This window comes from Neolamprologus multifasciatus, chromosome 12, assembly GCF_963576455.1.
Source record: "Neolamprologus multifasciatus chromosome 12, fNeoMul1.2, whole genome shotgun sequence".
In the NCBI taxonomy this organism is placed as follows: domain Eukaryota; kingdom Metazoa; phylum Chordata; class Actinopteri; order Cichliformes; family Cichlidae; genus Neolamprologus; species Neolamprologus multifasciatus.
Genome location: NC_140450.1, coordinates 25,589,037 through 25,611,756, shown reverse-complemented (window position 1 = coordinate 25,611,756; position 22,720 = coordinate 25,589,037). Strand labels below are relative to the sequence as shown.

The following is a 22,720-nucleotide window of genomic DNA, read 5'->3' as shown; positions in this document are numbered from 1 at the left end:
GCCGTATAACTCATTGTCACATTTAATCAATAAACTTTGTAAATCAACTCATTTCATTTATAAATGATCTTATATAGATCAGGCAACCAATTAAACAATTAGCATATATTTAGCAATTAATTAATTTAATCGTTAATCACACCATTACCGTTCAAATTTTAAGCCAACAAATTTGGGAGCAGACGTGCAGGCTGGCGTTGGAGCCGTACATCATGCCTGGGGAGTGCAGATTGTGACACAGCTAGATTTACTGTGCTAAAAATCAATGCAATTAGGAGAGAGGCTGGAGGCTGGCCTGGGGTCCAGCATGGTCTTTAGGAAATTTTTGACACATACACACAGACACACACACATACTGCCAAATGTATTTCCTCCTTTTTTTAATTGTAGGCATACTAAGGTGATAATAACTTTAGCTTTGTGCATGCATTGCATTTTTGGACATCAATATGTCATTGTCAAATTAATTGTGACATCTTGGCATAATTACTTCAAACAAATGAGACAATGGCTCGGATGATTTGTTGCCCCTGTCTCACACCACCTTTATTAATGTTAGTGTTTATCCAAATTAGAGCCACATTCTCCATAAACCGTTATGCTTACGTCTATGCTAGTCCAGTGCTGATGAAGGCAACCTCATCATGTTTAGTGCTCCAAAGAGGGCCAGAAAGTACTTTCTATTGAAGGCGTATCACGCGGGGAAACAAACCAACAGATTGTAACTGTGAGACTGTCCCAGTTTTTAGATCGCAAAGATTTAAAAAGCTAAAATGTGTATATATCATGAATGCAAGCTACAATAAAGCTGCATCACAAACACATTATTGACATTTGATCACCTAATTTAATTAGTGTGGATAATGTGCTAGCAAACAGTTGCCTATTTATACACAGATCAACATTAGTCTTTATGTAGAGCTGTCAGACAAATTAGCAAATTACATGTTTGCCATTTATACAAACTACTGAGGCATATACCTGGATAAACTGGCAAATTCTGCAATATGTGGCAACTACCTACTCATGGGAGCTCCCTGCATCCCTGGGAAATCCTCTCAGTTTACCTTTAAGCATTTTTTTCTGTTTTAAACTGTTAATCGAAATCTTGATGTATCACAGTAGTTGATTGGTATTTAAGTCAAAAATGCTTTGTATTCTCCTTTTTACGTACAAGCTAGTTAAAGTCCAGAAATCAGTGTCAACATTTTGTTCAATTTCACAGCTAATGTTTTACCAACATTTACTTTTTTTGCTGAATATCAGTGCCACTCGTGGATTTTTGTGTTTGTTGGTCATGCCAGTGTGTCACCACCCAATATGCAATTCAATTCAGATTCATTTATATAGCACCAAATCACACAACAAGCTGCTTTCTTTGTGAGGTAAAGACCCTACAATTATCACGGAATCAATCATATGAAAGATTTTCAGTCTTCATTTTATTGCAGGACAATTAGCATGCAGTTTGAATATGACTGTTTTCCCCCCTGCTTATAAACAGCTGCAAGCCAGAGCTTTGTGAGAGAGAAAACCAAAACAGTAATTTTAAGAGCCTGAACACTAAATCATTTAGCTAAAATATGTTTATGCACTTCATACAGCCGAGGGGAAAATATGGGTTTGTCACTATTAAATGATTGCTTTTAAATAATTTGTATCTGCAAGTTAAAAGAAGGGTACATCACATACCTTTCAACTTTTGAAATACTCAAGAGCAGCCATGACCTCATCTCCTCACTTCAGCAAAGAGAAAGGTGAGATCAGGTTTGAGATGTTGTGGACGAGCTGCCCTCAAACACAGGATGCAGGCAGGGTTGAAGTGCTGTCCAGGCCTTGGGTTGCTGATTGTCTCATCTGTCTTGGCTAAGTCAGCAGGATGTGACAGCCGCCCTCTCTCTGTTACCCGCTGACCACTGGGCTTGGCATTCTCTCCACTCACCTGCCCTATCACCGCCTCCACCATATCTCTATCCTCGCCTCACTCTCACCTCAAAGTCTTCGTAGCGAGAATGAGGATCAACGCCTTAGTGTCAAAGAAGAGGAATGTAGGCTAACAATTTCTGGCTGCGGGCTTGCAAGTATCGGTTCCGGGTGCTGACTTTGGTTTGTTGGTTTTTGATAGAGGCTGACAAAGTGACAAACCTTGACTTCAAGTGTAACTGACTAAACAGACATAACTTACTTTATTTCAGAGATCTCGCTCAAGGAGAAGGTAAGAGCTTGTTTTTGGTATTTTTAATTGCTTTTTGAGATTATGTGCATTGCATAGTTAAACAATGAGTTCCACACAAACTAGGCAGCTCTTTCTGGCTTACCGAGCTACTACTTAATTCAGTTGTTCTGAATATATATACAGGAGGTGGGGCGTGCTTATCTGTACTGAGCTGCAAATCCACATTGTCACAATGATTGTGTCTCCGGATGCCGACTGCGTCATCTTGTCTCTATGGCCGGCACACCTAAAGAAGCTGTATGTCAGATACCTGCCTTCCTGAGTCACTGTTGTCTTTTTTAGTGCAGGATGTCAAAATATTATTATGGTATGTCACGAATTATTACAGAACACCAGAAAGCATCTTTTTGGGGGGGTTACTTTGTCAGACAGCTGTATGTGTCACCTGAGTTTACAGTCCGTTTGATTTTATCTGCATGTGGTCTATCAAATTTGACAAAAACATACAGCAGCTGGTTCCTGCTGTGTTTTCCCAGTTCGGCTTTGTCACCAGGTTTATGTTTATGAGCTGAATTGTATTTCACCTCTCAAAAGCAAAAAAAAAAAAGCAAAAAAGAAGTGGGGGGTGTAGGGGATGGGGTTGATATTTTCATCTTAAGAGCTGAAGTTGTGATTTTTTGGTTGTTTGTTTGTTTGTTTTATTTTTGTGCGTTTCATTACAGCTCCTTTTTACTCACCACTCACTACAGTCCTGATCCCAGACGTGAAGCAGCGACAAAAGCCGGCTCGTCAGGGATAACAGATGAGCGCAGATGAACAGTGTCAGGTAAAGTGCTGTGAAAGACATTTAATGTGTTTTATATCAGTGTGTCTGAATTGTCCAGGAACACTTGAATCACTCAGTGTCAGCCAAATACGGCATAATGAGACTCGCCTTCTCTCATCTGAAGACACATGTCTCACTGCTGTCACTCAGGCTAACGGGGGGAAAAGGGCTTTTCGAGCCTTTTGAAGCACACAATTGTGTATGATAGTAGCCCGCTTTAGCATCGGGGATTGCTCGTGCGGGATTATTTCATTAGGAGGCTCCCGGAGAGAGGACAGAGGTCACAGTCTGGAGCTCATTCAAACATCTGGAGTTGAGGAACATAAATTATTAAATGAGGCGGCAGTTTGGATTGAGACTCCTTACGGTTTTTCACGATGAACTTAGAAGTATTCAATTTTAAAAAGCCTGAAAAAACAACATTTCTTCACTATTTTTTCTTACTTTTTTGGGGTCTGCCAAGCTTGAGTTGTTTGGAGTGGGATATTAGTGTTGACTATTAAATACTTCTTGAGTTCTTCTGTCTATGTTATTGTTGTGCTTCTTTTACTGCTGTGTTACAATCTGGCCAGACAAAAGATGGTTTGTTGTGGAGCTTTTTTTTCCCCCTCAATTTTTCTTGGTGTCTGTTTGGAGATCTCAGAGTTTCCTCCATTTACGCCAACACAAACCGTTGGTAGTTACGGTGCACTGGTGTGACAAGCGGTAAGGGAGAAGTGGTTCGTATGATGTTGGAGTCAAGAGGTTGTTGATGGGAGTGGCTCCACCTTGCGCCATAGCCTCGTTTTAGCTGTCACAACCAGCACAAAAAAAGCAAGTTTGATTGGAAGATAGAAATCTCTAATTATCCCCACCTGTGTCCGGCTACAATGGGAGGGTCGAGATGAAGCCATTAGCTGTCTCTCCACTGGCACCACCAAGAGTTTGTATACATCTGTGTCTTATTTTCTTTTCTGGCACAATGAGTCCAGCAAGCTAAGCAGGCATGACCAGATTTGGCAAGTTCCAATGACTTTGGCAAAGTTAGACAAGGAGGAAGCGGTGAGATGCAGAGAGGGGGATGAGCTGGCATGGACATGTGTTTGCCTTCTCCCATGCCTGTTACTTGAGCTGGGTGTGTGGCTTGGAAAGAGGTGCTGGGTCGGTCAGAACAATTCACAGAATACCAAAGGAGACCGCTACAGCAGGGAAAGTTGCAGGGAGAAAAAAGCAGTGGAAGAAAAAGGTGATTGAGTTGGTTTACAGTTGTGTAGCTGACAGGCAGCAGAATCCTCCCAGCTTTTTTCAACTCGTGTGTGCATAAGTGTGCTGTTTAAGCTTATTGGGATACTTAAGCTCATCTCCCATTTGACTCATAGCACTTGATAGAAAAAGGCTCAATGTGATTTCAATATTGTCAGTTTTGATTAGCTGAATCAAGCCTTTGTCTGGCCCAGCAAGTGTGCATGTTGTCAAAGCTATTTACGAGCAATGGCCAGATATGAAGCCCAGACTATTGCGGTCATGTAAACAGCCACATCTGTTTGAACCCACCTGCTCCCTTGTGTTTACTGGGCTCTGTAAATAATGAAATAAGTCCTTCTGAATAAAAATATTACAGTGGCATGGACTTTTGCATTAGAATGACACAATAATTAATCAACGTTATAAACAAAAAGCCGCCAGGAATTGCAAATTAATAAATAATAGTAATTTAAAAAAATGTCCATGCGTCCATGGTGTGTGTTTTTTTTTGTTTTGGTTTGGGTTTTTTCTGGCGCGCCTAGACACATTCATTCATTCAGACTCTCATTCATTCATTTCTGCTCTAATTTATTTATATATGAGTGTTTGTTTTCACTTTAGTCCCTTGAACCTTGCCACCCTGTTTGTGACACCCGGATAGTGAGTGAAGACGGAGAGGCAGGCTGGTTCAGAATGATCACTATCATTAACATTCATGGGGGGTTCACTTATCATCCCTGACTGGAGGGACATGGCAGCCATTATGAGACGTCCGCAGGTGGAGTGCCATGATACATATTGCATCTTGCCACAATGGATTTATGTATTCAGTAGCAAAAGAAAAGTCTAATGAAAAAATACAGAAGGCAATCCTTTATTTCTCGCTCGGCTTCAAGTGAGGCCACCATGTCCTGCGATGAAGAGCGCAGGGGAATTCCAGGGCTGTACGCGGACCTGTCACTCATGCTGCGCGCATGCCACACCACTGTACTTCACATTATGGACAACTTTTACCGGTAATACATTTGTGCTCCTAACCCTAAACATAACTCTTTAGGACAAGGTCTTATGTGTTAAGCATAGAGATGAATCATATAAAATGATGTTTTTCTTAAATATTGGTCAAACACAATAGAGATTTACTATGTTTCCAGTTTATGAAGGTTGCTAGTCCAGAAAAAGTAGTTAGCTTTTTATAGGGCCTCAAGAGGAATGCTTTTGTGCACAAATATGTGCACAAAACTGCTTTTAAAGTAGCATGACAACATTTTGTTTGCTTTCGTAGATAGCATTAGCTGTCTAAAATAAGAGCAACATGGCTGCCACGTAACAACACAATTCCAGACTGGACAAATAAGATTAAGAAAGCTCACGATTTAGGTAAAAAAATTAAAAAAGAATTACACTTTTTCACAACCTTCTTTCACCTGCAACAAAAACTACTCTTCCATTTTCCTGCTGCATCTTCCAGGCCATCAGATACTGCCTTTTTGGGTTGGGTCAGACACGTCTGTCACTCCTAACTTGGCACATATGGACACTTAAAGAACCCCTTTGTATCCCATTTAAATGTTCAAGCATTCGTTTCGTTCGCATTCATTTATCAATACCATCAAAACCTGCCCAACAAGTGTTTGGACCTGCAACACTTTGTAAAAGTCTTTATTCTGTATTTAGTTGTGAATTAACTAAAATTCCAGGGGAAAGTTTTGGTGACCGCCGAGTTACCGAGTTACAAACAACAACAATGGTTAAATTTATTGTGTGAAAAAATTGAATGTGATATAGCATTATAGCACATAATGATAATGTAGTAATAACAATGTAAGAACATAATGTCTACAAAATCAAAAAGAATTGGGATTTATAATAATTCTTGTAGAAAACAATACAGATGTCAATAATTGCTGTATGTGTGACGATTTTTGTGCAAAGTTTTGTTCAGTTTGGCCCATCTCTGAAGGAGAAGATGGGATAAATACAGACATTTATCAATATATATATAAACGCTTTCATATTACATAAATATTTTAGCTTACAATCTGCCCTGAAACCTAACTTTAAATATACTGGTTGAGCAAGAACCTGTAGGTCAGGTTCTTGCTAGTATTGATAAAGTGGCCATAATGTGGCTTTTCCCAGGCCTGAGGTGCATTTTCAAAGTCTTCCTTCTATATTTACTCATGAGTTGAATAAAATTCCGTCATGCATACAACTTTTGGCTACCATTAAGTTACGTACATTGAACATAACACATGAAAGGAAGGCAAAGGGATAATGTAACATGAGATGATAAATGAAAATAACATATACCAAAAAAATTTTTTTTTAAAAAGGGCCATTTACAATAAATCTTACATTACATGCACATTTTAGCCCAAAATCTTTCCTGAATTTAACCAAGAGTTTTATTATTTTTGACATTTAAACCTAACCTTAAATGCACTGCTTAAGTATCATTTGTCATACTAGAAAACAGCCATAGGCCGGATTAGATCTTTAACAAAAACAAAAACATAGATGTTAATAACTGCTGTATGTGTGATCATGTTTTTTGTTTTTGTTTTTGTTTTGTTTGGGGGGGGGGGGGTACATATAGACATATAGACACCTAAAACTAACCTTAAATTTACCGGTTAATCATCATTTATCAGTACTAACAAAAACCTGTAGGTCGGATTTTCCTGAACCTACCCAAGTATTTCATTAATTTGTGCATCAAAACCTAACCAGAGTGTAACAGCAAACATAAAACAAGCATGTGGAAATGAAACGACTCAGAGACTGAAAACTAATCAGACTGGACACGAATCACAGTCCACTCAGCGATGAGCATGTGACTTATTTAACCCTTCTGGCATCCTAATGCAGCCTCTGCTGTTTAAAAGATGACTGTCAGCTCATGTTGTATTGCCTCAGACAGTACATCAAGGCCGGCCATTTATGCCAAAGGACAACTTGTGAGTAATTTAGAGATGCTAGCGGTATCTGACAGAATGGCAGCATTTGATGAGAAATTGTTGGGAGAGTCCCGCTGGGTAATGATACCAGCAGAGCGCATTTGGCTGTACTCTTGCGTTTTGCTACATAGTGAGCACACCAGCAATTTTCTGTGTTGGAACCAAATTTTGACACCGACATATACAGTAATTTAAATGTCTGTTTGTTTAAAATATATAAAATTGCCCAACCTAACAAACCTTTTTGTTAGGTTGCCCAACCTTTTTTTCTTTATTATTCCCAGTTTGCCCCAGTATTCACCCAGCAGTGATGTTTTAGCAAGAAAATCTAAAACAAACAGTGTCTGAACTATTTATGGTCAGTAGTATATGTGCTTCTGATGTTTATCCTGAATTTAAAAAAAGGTTATTTCACATAAACAAATCACAAGGAACATCCCATTTTGAGTAAACAAAGCAGCAGGGACAGAGAACTATTCCATGATAGATTTCTTTATGCTTGATTAAAGACACAATTCCTATCCTGATATTTCCTTGAGTAAAAAGGCTCCCAGAATAACCTAATTGGAGAGAAACCTCTAACTAGTGTTGCTCCTCTGTGTCCCTGTGTATAAATAGAGTCCATAATGGACCAAGGTGCGATGCCATAATTCATCTCTGCTCAGAAACACTTCAGGTTCGGGTCTTAGCTCATTTTCCTAATGATGCTCTTGTTTTAGGTATGTTTTCACTTTAAGGTTTGTAAGATTCCAGCTTAATGGACACTATTCATCATGGACTCAGACCAGTTCACCCAGCAAACTTATTTGACATAACAAATTGCCAAAACGAAAGGATGCTCAAGCACGTGGATATTTCAGACCAATAGGTAAATTTGTTCTTATTGTAAAAATAATAATAACAATAACATAAAAAGCCAGTTTCCTGCAAGGATTTTGCTTCTCTTGTATGACAATTGGAACATTGCTGCCAAACAAATCTGTCATTTCATAATGTGCTTAACGCAGCTACGTGAAGTGCTTTTTAATTTTAAACGTTAATTGACTAAAAGAGGACTTCCAATTCCACTGGCACCATGTAATAGGAGGTTTCCCCAAAAAAACATGGAGTCTTCTGGGAAGCATATCCCACATGATAGCCCCCAGTTATGCCATGCTTTTATGTGGTAGATTACTCCCTGGCTCTGTACCAAAAAAGGCTGCTTTTTAACCACTGCTTCTCCCATTTGCCTGGGGATACTCATGGGCTGGCAGGTTGCACAACACATTACCATCCTGCAGCATCTCTTAAAACACATTTTAGCCCTGAAACACAGCTGGCATTTTGGCCGGCTTTGCTGCGCTGGGCACGCAAGGGCCGAACATCAGGATGTTACAGAGAAATTAAAATGGAACCTAGTTGTAATGATGTGAGCAGATCCGCAATATGCCGTGATGTCAGTGCACTTCTCATTCCCGACACATCCTTTGTCAGAACTCAAGAGCAAGAGCGGGCTTCGGTTATTGCAAGCTAATTTAGAAGATATTATACATTTGTGAAAGAGGGGGCTCAATGTACTGCAGGGCGTGAGAGAGTCTTCACATGCATGGTCGACCCTGTGAGGATGAGTGTGTACTACCCCATGCCAAATTCAGGGTCTGTGCGTAGAGTTATGTGTTGCTAAACATCACTAAGATCCAACAGCCCAGTGTGATGCCTTTGGTTTCCAATCTCATGCTTCACGCCTGCTGCCCCTCTATCATGGATTCTTATTTACAGGCAGGACCCTCACTGAATCCCCTGAGGAGCAGATGATGTGCAGGTCTAGGTAGGGACCATATCCCATGAATACTGTCCGTATCACTATGAATGCAAGTCAAGAATTCCAGTAGGCGATCCGACCAACTTCTTTATGTCCAGAGCTGTCAACCATGAAATATTTTACAGAGAATTAGGTTGTCTTAGGGTAGATGTGCATTGTCCATTGCAGTCATAATCTAACCAATGGCATGCACTAATTTTATTTCAATTTCCAATCTGCTGTGTTTTTACTCTAACTCCAGTCCCCATTCCTTCTCTTTTAAAAGCATTATAAATTATGTGCTATCTTTAAACATGCCCAAAATAAAATGTGCAGGACAATGAGGCAGGAAATATGAGCTGTCCGGCTCATATCCATGTCATCAAGATGACTAAATTCAAAAGCCGCAGGGAAAGCTAATTGTGCATTGCTGGTCCAGAAATACAATCTTCTTCCATTTTTCTTATTTTTTCCCCATTTCAAAAGACTATATAGCCTGCACTCTCCAGAAAAAGATAGGTTAATCCTTAGAAGTTAATGCACAGGCTCTCAGGCATTTGTCTTCCTGAACCATAAAAGGGTGAGTGAGGCTGGCACTGCACAAATGTAGTGGAGATGCATACTGAAGTCCTCCACTTTTCCAATGGCACACAGAGTATTCAGCATTCAGATGGATGTAGGAAGTTTGTGAAAGTAACCTGATGCAGTGGGCTAAAGGTGGATATCCTACTATGCTGCAGCCCGCCACCTCCCATTGTCTTGATAGGGGAGCAAGAGATGTACAGCGGCCTCAAATGGAGGTGGCATCTGGTGCCCAATTTGTCATGCCTGAATTACCTAGGAGCTGATAAAGGCTGAAGTTTTAATAAAAGTTGGGAGCAGCAGATAGCAAGGTGAAGGACACTGATGAAGTGTCTTGGGGCCTATTTCCAGCTAGAGATAAGAACCTACAGAGAGAGGTGGGTCGAGGGTCTAGCACGGTGTGATAATACGCTGATGCTGTGGAAACAAAAAAAAAAAAAAGTGCTGTTGAAATGCAACACAGCACACATAATGGAAAAAATAATAAATAAGCAAATAAATAATGATGATGATCTAAACGAGGAGAAGCCAGGGTGGAGGCTGTGGAGTCCTGAAGCGTCTCTGCCTGTAATTTGGCCACCCGCCAGCAGCCATTGCTCACCCTCAGCTGCGACGGCAAGCTCCAGATGTGCCAACGGCACGTTTTGGATTTTGCCAGCTGACTGCACCGTTTGATAGCCCGCTCTCTGGATGCCCATCACCGGCCGCAGAGATAGAATTAAATGATGATGATCTTCCCACAAGTTGGGTGAGGAAACAACGCATATAAATCTTGATTTCATCTCAGCGTGAGAAGTCTTTATCCATCATCACTCTTAATGAACAAGTCATTAGCTGCGATGAATGGCGCTCTGGGCTCCTGCTCGCCACTGCTGCTTTTGTTTGCAGCTTTCAGGGGCAACTTCCTGTGCCCTTTGAGAGGGTCAAACTCATTTCTCCAGATGTGGGGTAACCTCTCTGCTCCTGGGGTGGCTGCGCATCCATGTACTAAACAGGGCTGGGAAAAATGAGCATATACTGGGAGTTTTTATGATTTTTTATTTATTTTTTTGCCATATTGTCAGTTCCTCAGCAAGTCTCTGCATGCCCTCTCATCCAGAGAAGCACATTAGCAAACTCGGTGGCCGCCTATTATGGTAATTTTATGTGCACAATCCACGACTTGATGCAAGCTTGCTATGTAAACAGAAAAAGGCTTTTTCATTGTACGGTAATAGAAAGCTACCGAGGAGATGTAAAAACATGCTGGGCTGCGCTGCTACACCGTAACACAAATATATACCAGCAACAGCGTGACGCCGCCACATTTTTATTTTTTGCTTCTGTATCTGCAAACTCGATCAGTCTTTCATGTGAACTGATAATTCCTCCGTTTGAAATGAATGAGCTGTTTGGTGAACAAGAGTTGTTGAAGACAAACATTTCCCGGTTGCCTTCATTTTTATTTACAATCACCGCGCCGCTTAAAGCCATTGTTAAAGAATTTAACAGTGTGAACCGTACCCCCTCGGGCTACCAGAATCTAAAACACTTCCATAAAAGTTGGATGAAATTGTTGTGATCTTCTCCTCCGCCTTCTCCTCTGAAGTACAAAAGTGCTTGAAATATGAAAAAAGGGGAGGCATCAATCAGGCTGTACGGCAGTAAATGTGAAGAGATAAAGGTTGACATGCGATAATTGAAAATATCTGCCGCTAATACACCAGAGTCTGTGTTTGTATTTGAACATAAAGGAGAAGAGTGGCATGTGACTTTCCTTGTTAGTGACAGCTGCCATGTTCCCCGGTCTACGGGGACGTAGCACACTGGAAGATTCATCTGACTTCTACAGTATGTCTGAAGTTCCTCAAATCCCCCGAGACACCTCTTTACATGTTTGATGATGTTCCTGAAGAGGTTCCAGCTGAATCTTGTTCAGAAGTTTTGCGCCTTGAATTCCCTGAACATTTAAGTCCCAGAAACAAGAGAGAGCAAACACGGATTGATCATGAATTTGTGTTACGGTTTTACTCATGGGATTATTTCTGCTCTTTTAAGGCAACGTTACAATTTCTGTTTCTCTAGCGCTCCCAACAAGCAATGTGGTTTTCTAGTGATGACTCTAATGTCGTCAGTTGACGAAATATAAATTTACTGATGTTGTGGATGCGCCCCGTATTTATCTATGTTTCCAGTTTCAACGCACGCTCGCAGTATAGGTAGGAAGTGAAATACCCATTACTGCATGTGTCAGTGTCATAAACAATAGCGTCGACTCCTCGGAAGGAGGCAGGGCGATAATGGAGGCAGTGCATCAATGTTCAGCACAAGGTCTGCAATTCACACGAGGAGAACACTCACCTGAGCACCGGGAAGGCTGGTTGTAGAAGGAATTAACAGTAGCAGATGTGTAGTGGAGGACCACTTTCTAAAATGAGCTCTGTGCGTGCACTGGTTAAAGGGTCAGTTCACCTGAAGTATAAAAAAAAAGTACCTAATGGTATTAGAGCAAGTAGATTCACAATTGCTGAGTTTTTCATTTTCAACAGCTTCTGAAAAATTGCCCATCACATCAATATAATATTAGCTCCAGGGCTCAAGTATAAATGGACAATTGACCAGAAAGCAGTTTCATACCCAGTGAGGCCTGTTCCCACATTATTCCATGAAAAATTAACCAGATAGAACATTTGCGGTTGAATCCAAGTGTTGAACTTGAAGTTGGTAGCAGTTCACTGGACCTAGCATATATGAAACCCAAAGAGATGGTGATGCAAGGAGGCCATCAGGAGGCTGACAAAACCAAAATAAGCATCATCAGACAGATAGCAAAAATTTGTGAGTGGTCAAATTCTTAAAAAAGATGAGTCCACCAACCAATTCAATAACACCAAAGGCTGGGAGACCATCAGGGACAACTGAAGGAGATGATTGCAGGATTCTTCGCTTGGTTAAGAAAACACTCTTGAAAAGTAAGAAATATGATTGTCAAACTCTGCAATCAAGGTGCAAATCACTTGTTACACTCAGCAAACAAGAAGGTCAGATTAGACTGCCAAAGAGAGAAAGGAGCCTGCATGGTTCTGAAAAAAGTGTGTGGCCGAATGAAACCGAGATTAAATTGTACCAGAAGGATGGAGAAGAAAAGGAACATCTCATGAGCTGAAGCATCCCACATCATCTGTCATGGCTACCAGTGGAACCGGGCCACTAGTGTTTATTAATGATGTGACTCCTGATAGAAGTAGCAGGATGACTTGTGAAGTGTGCAGGTCTATACTCTCTGCTGGGATTCAACCCGATGCTGCAAAACTGATCAGACAGTGCTCCACAGTGCAGCAGAACACACACTTTTCAGCTACTGAAGACAAAACTATAGACTAACAAGCAGCAACTGAAGGCAGCTACAGTAAAGGCCTAGAAGTCATCTCTAGGGAGGAAACAGCACTTAGTGATTTCCATGTGTTCTAAATTTAATGTAGTCACTGTCTGCAAATACATGTATTTTTTAAATCCTTATAAGTAAAATTGTGTTAGTTTGTTTGAGCCAGTGAAATGGGAGACTGTGTAAAAATGGCTGTAATTCCTAAACAGTTACTGCAGTTCTTTTGGAAAACATCTTGAGTTAAAGTCCACACTTTAATCACAACTTGATTGCTTAATTTGAAATCCACTGTGATGATGTACACGTTGTTATTACTGTTTGTGGAGTGACTCTGGTTGAACCCATATATAGAAGCTTAAATTTGGGGAAAATACTCCAAAATGTGTATCTGACGCATCACACTGGTCCTGACAGTCAGAGTCTGGATGGCTCAAGAGGGAAACGAGGTTGGATACAAACAAGCTGCCTGTAAACTACTATTTATTTTTAAATAATGGTGAAAGTGCAGTTTGTGGTTTTACAGATTACATTTCTGATTCATCAAAGGGAGCCTTAATGCTGATTTGTTGTATCTTTTTTAGTAAATATATCTTAAAGAATGAATCCCTGACATCGCCAAGCAGCTAATATTTGTAAGATGGGCTGGAGGAAAACATTTAAACAATGTATTATGAAACTATCAAAGGCTTAACAGCATGTACATTGTTGGGGATATTGCATTTGTTTTGATCCACCATTACTCTCAGCATAAGTGCATCCAAACTCAGTTTGCCCATTTGATAATAAATAATAGAAACAGAAAACTGTCTACCACAGGCTTAAGTATATAAAGTAGTTATATAGGTCTTTCATTTCCTATGATGTGATGGTGCTTTAGGCAGAAAGAGCAATTACTTGAAAAAATGTATAAATAAAAAATTGCAGAGGGGCTTTGCAATCTAAAGGCAAGCACATGTTGTAGTTTCATGTGTGAAAGGATTCCTGCATGAGACGGTGTATGCGTGCGTGCCTGTGTGTGTTTCTGAGTTGACTAGTCTAAAAGAATTGAATCACTTAGGCCTGGAAAAAAATACTTCTCTATTATTATGAGTCTGTTAATAAAACCAGTTTGGCTACATTTGAACTCCTTCCTCACTTTTTTTGTACTTAAGCTCAAAGCAATCAGATACGGGGAGGTAGGTAAACATGTGATTAATCTGCGTGGCATACTCTTGCAAAAATTGCTTTCTCACACTGTTTTTATGAAGAGCAAATGACCCAGAAGAACCCTAAGGTGCAGCTTTAAATATAGAGGGTTAAATTAAGACAACTGCCAAAACAAAATATCCCAGAATGCTTCTTTATAATTCAGTGAAAAACTGTTTTTAGAAAGTTCGACAGCATTATCAATGAGCAAAGATAGTGCTGCCTGCTCAGGGTGTCTCTTCTCTTCACTTTGACCGCCATGTCGCTCTTCCACCTCATTGGTCATATTGTCAACCATTTCATGGTGCACTTGGTGTCCTTGAGTTTTGTTTGGTAGTGAGGAGAAATTCCCAAAGGACTTCTGTTCTTCTGCCCCTGAGACCAGTGTCCCAGGTGTGGTTGCTAAATATTTTACTGTGTGTTGACTAGTTACAGGTCATGCTGGTGTTACTACCAGAAATTACTGAGCTCATTCCCGTTAAGCTTAGTGAAAATTTCTACTGACGCCAAACACATAAGGCGTAACTTCAGCAAACTTCTACAATGTTGCCATCTCTTAACTGGGAACTAAAATATATATATATGTTTATACATAACCATATATTGTCTAAAGTATATACACACATACACACACACGTACACATTTTAAGAAATAAATGTTTTTTGGCCATCTGGGGCAACAAAACAAGCAAAACAAGCAAAATTGTTCAACTGATGTGTTTCTAGCTCAACATGTGACAAATGCCCACTATCCTCCCTGTCCATATATTTGGTTTGCAACAAACTCCAGAGAGAAACATGGATCATAAGCAGCTAAATGTTTGTTTTGTTTTTGTTTTTTTTACCAGAGTAAAATGCAACCAACAGAATGAAATACTCACAAAAGACCCTCAGCTTAACTGAGTTAAGTAGCTTGTCATGCTTTCTTGTCCTTTGTCATCTGCTATATAATCATTCTTTCTAACCATGCGGATTCTGATTTCGATACAAAATGATGTAATAGCTCATCTGGCTAATGAACCATCACAGTTCCCAGGTTACTGTAAAAAAAGGAAGTAGTGAAAGAAATTCTTTTCATATTTTTTTTTCTGTATTGCAAAAGCTAACGAAAATTAAAATCCATTAAAAAAGACAAATGTAACGCTGACCATTAGCACAGTTGGGCTGAAGACTCATTAGCCAATCATTGCGTGTAACCTTCGTTCAGTTCTGATAAATACTGTAGGAGAAGTTGTGAACTGTGACTGGATGAATGAGCCTATCAGTCTTTTGACAAGATGAGCTAGACAAAAAGGAGCACAGCTTCCATGGCTTCTGTTTGGTTCTCCACCAAAGCTGTAAAGTCAATGCAGAAATACCCTAAACCTTCATTCTTCAAAGTAGTATTCATCAAAGCTCCTTTGGTTACAAAAGCAAGTCCAATTGTATAGAAGTGCAAGTAAAAATGACACTAATTCTCATTCAACCTTTAACACTTTGCTAATGAGTTTATGTTCCAAGTCTCTGGTTTTAAGTTGGAGTCATTACAACATGATGTTTTTAACAATGGTCAAAAACGTTGGTTTTAGGGTGGGCCAACCTTGTGATTTACAAACCGCTTATTAACTTGTCAACATGACACGAAAGGTTTTGAAACACCAAGATGACAATAGCCAGAAAGTCTCAGACTAACCAGTCTGTGATGTCATGTTCCTTGTGTCCATCTTTTATATACAGTCTATGGGACAACTGTATGCTTTTATTGAGAGTTTGATGGCACAATGGCCCCAAGCTGCAGGTTCGCCCACCCCACACAGTTATTCCCTTCGTTTAGGTGAATGTAATGCAGCTAGTGTGGGTGTTGTTGGAGAGAAAGGCAGAGCGTCACGGTGATGACTGTGGTCTTGTCAGTAATTCAGGAGATCAGATGACACTTCAATAGAAAAGCCAGAGTGTGGGGTGGAATTTGAAAATTGAGTTGACAACACCAACCATAAAGGCGTTATGGTCTCTGGTATTGGTCTCTAAATGGCTGTTGATTCTGTTGTTGAACAATGTGCTCGAGAAAGATTGCTGCATGAAACTGCAATATTACCTCTTGCACTTAAAACTTTTTGGCTTTAATGTTTTGTATGTGTGTGTGCATGTGTGTAATTGAATAACAGAAGTCTCAGCAGATGTGAATATAGTCTAAATGTTTCTCTTCAGCTCGGCCTCTGTAGCTTGATAAATGCTCATATTAGGTTTTCCGTAAGTCCTCAAAAAATAAGTCAGAAAATGGCATTTTTATTCTTTAAGACCATCAAAGAGCAAAATTGCATGCAGCTTACAAACCCGCCGTGATGCAATATTTTTAGGAGTTGTGAATGAGCTGGATTTAAACAAAAGCAGCTGTGGTTTAATGTTAACATTGTACTGTCCTGTCACTATTTCTGTTTAAAGCGTTATTTTTCACCCTCACAGTTCCGTCTGATTTAAAATGGTTTAGAGAATCAGTCTGCAAATCCCTCTTGAGCGGATTATAGTTGAGGTTGGAAAACTTGGGGCAGTTTCACGCGCTTGCTAAATTGCATAGAGATCAGTGAGTCAGAAGTATATAATACTTTAAAAAGGGTTGGGGGGGTTTTCTTCTTTAAAGCATGGCTGTAACTTTGTTGCCTCACTTTACTGAATTTTTTAGGTTCTAAAACATATCTCTCCTTATAATAAGCATTTGCAATGAATAGCAAACATATATTTTTTACGTATATATATATATATATATATATATATATATATATATATATATATATATATATATATATATATATATATATATATATATATATATATATATTTGTATTGTTTGTAGATAGATATGCTTAAAATCCCAGATCTGGAATAACAGAGCTGTGAGAATGTACTGTGAGGTGTGATTTTCTAAAGAAATTGCGTCAGCATCTGAAGAATGCCTTTGTGTTTCCAAACCTGGCTCTTTAACACACATTTCAGAGGAGGGCTGTCAGCTTATGGCATATTAGCTGGATGGGTTTGTTTCCCATGGGACATGAGAGGCTAGCTTGGAGGGATCCCAGGGTAGAAATGGAAGACACACTATGTGAATAGCTTTACTCTGTCATTCCAATTCGGCACAATAAAAATCAAAAGCAGCTTGGCCACAGACCGTGGCTTCACCTGGAGCTTTCTACAGTACAGTACCAGCCTCAGACACAATGAAAAAAATACTGCTGTCAAGACTCATTTTATACTTTATAAAAGGAGCTATAATTGAAAAACAATCACTTCCTGCATGACAATTCCTCATAACTCACACACTGCATTTATGGCAATCCAGAGCACAGTGGTGTTTGCAGATATATGCTATCTCAAACAGCACATTATAATTCTGATGGCTTGTGTATTGAAATCACTTCATGTGCATAACGTAAGCAATTTAATATTGCTTAAGTCTAAATAAATGCCCTTCATAGTGTGTGCTAATGTGTAGTAAAAGTGCGACATGTCCTTTTGTTGTTTTTCTGGAAGCCGTACTTTTTAGCTGCTGCTGTTTTCTACATTGCTGACTGACTTCAGTAAAACAACCTCCGCCACGCTACTTGCCCTTATGGACCCAGAAAAACATGAAATCAATACTGTATGCATTTCAAGCAGGAAAATTCTTTTATTGAGTATACTGCTTTATAATGGTTTCCATTATTGACATCTATGAGTTATGAAATAAAACCTAATGCAATGAGGATGAGGAAAATAGCATTTGAGGCTTTTTATTGGATCAATTTAAAGTCAGCACACTGCATTCTGATGACAATAAAATGCTAATCCTGACCAGTATTTACAACATCAAAAAGTGCTGTGGTTTCAAAAAAATGCTAAAACAAGAGAATTTGAGCCATAATGAAAGAGTCTGCAGGTGTGTCTGTCTCGATTTTTCTGGAAGGAATTTTGACTGAATTTTGCGAGATAATGTGGCCGGACGATTTTTACCAAACAGAGATCAATGTAGGACGTTTCACAAAATGGTTTTGGGGTAGAGGACATGATCATATAATCATATTACTTCTCTGACACAACCAAATCAACATCTTGTAACTTTTAACACAGTTTTCATATATGCTCTTTTTTTGTATCTATTAATGTTTATATATATTTATATTTTTATTTCAGATTTTGGCCCTGATTGGCAGTTTGTGACAAAACCTCAAAATCATATTGTGAGTATTACTGTTTGTTTATACTTAAACATAATAATTATGTATTTTTACACTCATGCATTCAATTATTTTATTTATTTATTTATTTACTAAGCAATAATCCCAGAATTAGAAAAAAAATGTGTGCTATTGATGCAGTCATCTGAATCTGGCTGATCTCAGATGACCCTTCCTCTTTACTCCACCACAGCCACCCCCACCCCCCTTCCCCCCTTCTCCCCTTTCTTATCCATTACATGGGAGCTGAATGATGGTGATTTGGTTGAGGCCCAGTGAGTGCCTGTAGAAAATTGGTTGGTTGATAAAAACCCTCCTATCAAAGGGGGCTACTTTCTCATTTACATTTAGATGAGTATTGATTATTTATTTACTCAGTGGAGTGGGATTCTTTTCCAATCTTATCTCTCGTCTGTGCCTGTCACCTGGAAAAAAAAGAGATAGAGTTCTTGACACCGCGCTAAGATAACGGCATTTTGTAGAAGCAGATAAAACTTGGAATGGTGGTCTCTGCTTCTTACGTTCCCCCTTTTCCTCCTACCCGATTTTGACGGAAAAGGGAAAGTTTGGAAAATTAAAACTGATAGCCCTTGTTCAAAACATTGGGGGGCAGGCAGTGAAGGAATCTCTATTTGCAGGGGGAATAAGTCAAATTGGCTGTACAGATATGGTCAGGCTGCTTCCACGGAGAGAAATCTTATTCGAGTTGTCTTAGTAGTTTAGTATTTCTATCACACATAATATAATGTTGTTTCATAATTGTAACAGTAAACAATACTGTACATTTTATCCAACAGTGTGTTTAATAAGAATCTATTACACAGTGCGGGAGTTACATATGATCCCAGCGTTTGCAGGCTGTGTGGAAATGAAGCCCCTGGACGTGTCTGTCATGTTCTAAGTGCTAAACTCTGGTGATGTTTGGGTGGTTGAGCTGGGGATTGGTCATGCATTGCCAATGAGTCTGGAGGCTTGTGGCAGGGTGAGGAGCTTTGTGAGACTGACTAAAGGTGTTTAGGGTGGGAGGTGCAGCATGTGGGTGCTCTGTAGGAATTGGGAACCCCTGACAGACCCTGCCTCTTCTTCTCAGCTCTTTGATGGAGAGTGAAGAGTCTCTTGAGGTGGCCTCTGTCAGCTCTACTCCTCCTCAAAGCAGACACGCGGCTTCGGCACAACACTACCGCGCCTTTCTCACCCTTCACCCCCCGGGCCACTCCCAACCTCTCATGGTCACTTTTCATCTCCTCCGTCTCTGCACAGAGGATCTTGCCACATGTAAATGGACTTGTAAGCACTCTATTTTGAGACATCCTAATAGGAAGCTTGCATATTTGTTGACCCCAGAGTATATCCAGGTTGGCAGTACGCTGTAGGTTGGCACAGTAAGCAAAGCTACACTGGCAATGACTCTTCACTGCTGCCTCACTGAAGGTGACTTATTATGCTGCTCAAGGATTATACCCCATTTTTCTTTGTTAGCCAGTCAGTCATTAGCCTAGTTACACATCTGGATCCCCACAGCAATTTAAGAATATGGAAGGTTCCTCTAAAAAAAACACTAATTAGTCCAACTGGAAAGGAACATCTTGTTTTCCTGCACCCCTGATGGATTGGACCAAGGTCTTTTGAAATGCAAACCCATCAAGGAGATGCCTGAAAACAGCCCCTAACCCTGCCCTGACTGTCTCACGATGAACATACTGCTAACATGCTACTAGGAGTGAATGCAGCCACTTTATAAGAAAATACATTACAAGTAATCGTAATACTAGATACATTATACAGAATTTTTACAGTGTTGTTGCGCAGTCACTTGAAATACAACAATAACCCTTCAGTTGATTCTTCTAAATTAAAAACATTCATGTATAAAGCAATAAACAGTTGTGGTAGCAGACAACTTTAATAGTAATAGTAATACTAGTAGTAGCAGTAAAATTGTTGTGATAAGCACAATATAATAACTATAATAATAATGTTACTATAATATACCAAATCTCAGTGTGTCTGTCCATTTGTCAAATTAAGTCGAGCAGCTACACACAAATATCTTATACCCCTGAAGGTTCTTATCTATATCAGAGATTTTGACATCATTATGTTGCCTAGCAACATCTTACAACCTAAATTGATCAATTTTTAGCATTTATGTGCTTATAACCCCTTTAAAAGCACTGCATTGTTTTAATTTCACTGACATAATTAAGCCATTATCTAATTAAGAACATGTTATGTAACTCATTATATGTTATTATCGCCTTACCTGACAACCACCTAACGACAAAATGAAATTTATATAGTAGAGTAGGGCTGTGTGTAATTTTTCCCACACAGAATTTATTAATATTTTATAAAATAATGTTTGTTCGTCCTTTTTCAGTGGGATTAAGAATATCAGTTTGTCAACAGCATAGACAGACTAAGCAGTGCTGTATGGGCATGTACTAGTAATTATCATAACAGAGTGTATATTATTATTTACATCCTGTAAGAATAAAGCAAGGTGTTTAAACTTGTTTGCCCCCAATTTTTATTTACTTTTTTTTTACTAAGTAAAGAAAAATTCACTGCAAATACTTTTGGATAATAATCCAGTTTTTCATGGATGAAAGTCTGTATATATATATATCTAGCGTTGCAACACTGAAAAAGAAGGAAGACTAAGATGCTTTATAATGTTAACTTATTAAACCTTTTTTGCTTCTTGATATTGCACATATAGGTTATACTATCACATAAATGAGACATTGTAGAGCATTGTTGTGGTTTGCATAAAGTCCACAGCTGGCTGTAGTAATGTTGCTGTCTAACAAATCGGGAGGATATTGATGTATAAACCTTGAAACTACTCCTTTTTACATGCACTGCCCACAGGAGAAGCGGCATCAGAAGTGAGTAACATGAACATACATATAACATCCTGATTATCATGGTAAAGCGTCTTCTCATCATTTTATTTTATTTTGTGTATAAATGCAGCTATAAATCAGTCACAACCTTTAAAAAACATGGCTGTATGCATTCAGCACACTAACTCATCCCGATCTCTTGGACTGAGTGTGTGCCTTGGCATTGTTACCGAAACTCTCAAGGAAGGGAAGTGAATTGGTCTATCAGATTTCCAACAACAACATTGAGTGAATGGCAAGGTAAGTACAGCTCAGACTTGGTTAGCTCGCTGATTAGATGACAAGCTGTAAGGTTCGGTCAATCAAGTACGCTTCAGAACTGCTCATTTAAGGCTCTCGGTTTGAAATGACGTTTTCAGCTATCCCCACAGGAGAGAACAAATCCAAGAAGAGATCTCATGTTTCTATTTTTTCCTTGAGCTTGTTGGTACAAGAAAGATGGGGCCAGGGAGTTTTCTCCTACATTTCAAATTCAGCAGAAGACAAGAACCACAAAGTTTACCTAACAACCCATATACACAAACTTAAGACTTTTAAAGACAGTAGTGTTTTCTAAAGAGGTCTGCTGTATCCAGTATCCATTCTTATTTTGACATTGTTGATTCTACTATAATTAAATGTTCTTTTTTTATTGAAGTTTCATCTCCAGCATTCATCTTTTTCTCCACATCTGCTCACTTTTCTTTAATTGCATGTTACTTTTTTGGTAATAACTCCCTTCAAGGCTATTTGTGTGACTACACTTTTGACAGGTAGCACTACAGACTTGGATTCTTGCTGCCAAAGTTTTCACGATCCAAAAAAAACCTCACCTTTTTTTCATGACTCCCACAGCTCTTTCTCTTTCTGCAGAGGAACAGGGCCAGAGGTTGAGAGGAGGACCTGTCTAAGGTCTGGCTACATCTGCCAAAGCTTCCTCCCACCTGTCTGATGCTGCTGAGATTTATGTGGCTGTATAGGAGGAGGGCCAATCCAGTGTGCCAGGCCATGTGTAGGCTTCCTTTTACGCTGACAGTTGTGTGTATGATACTGTAGCTGGTTTCCAGTGAGGCTTGGCCCAGTGTATCTGGAATCTGTCATAAATGATAGCTTGAAAAGGTTAGGACAGTTCAGGGAAGATAAATGGTGAACTGGGAGGACAGCTGATGTAGGAGCACAAACACTTCAAGACGATGGAGTGGACTGAGGCCAATCTCCCTATCCCGCTCGGCTGTGGTAGTTCCTCTGCTGCGACTGCGGCAGATGGAGGAAATCATCCATTGTTTGCTCCACTAACAGAAGTTTCTACAGACCATTCGTATAAGCCACTCTATTACTTTCATCAAAACAAATGATAAAGAATGGTTATTAGGTTCTCACAATGTCTTTTGTGTAATAAAGCTTGTTAACTGCATTGTGCAAAACAAATGGGCAGAATAATCAGTATACTTATTGACATTGTGTCATTTCTAGTTAGAGCTGGAAAAGGACTCTCACTATGGCTCCGGGCTTTGCCTTCTATCTCTCAAGAGGAAGAGCGCTAATGGT

General features: G+C 39.5%; 1 long non-coding RNA gene across 1 annotated transcript; it reads left to right on the top strand.

The window, feature by feature from the left end:
• Nucleotides 1–1,015: 1,015 nt before the first annotated feature.
• On the top strand, nt 1,016–18,651 carry LOC146507119 (uncharacterized). Its single transcript, XR_014877332.1, has 2 exons — nt 1,016–3,002; nt 18,241–18,651. It is a non-coding gene; the product is annotated as an uncharacterized LOC146507119 (long non-coding RNA).
• Nucleotides 18,652–22,720: the final 4,069 nt, after the last annotated feature.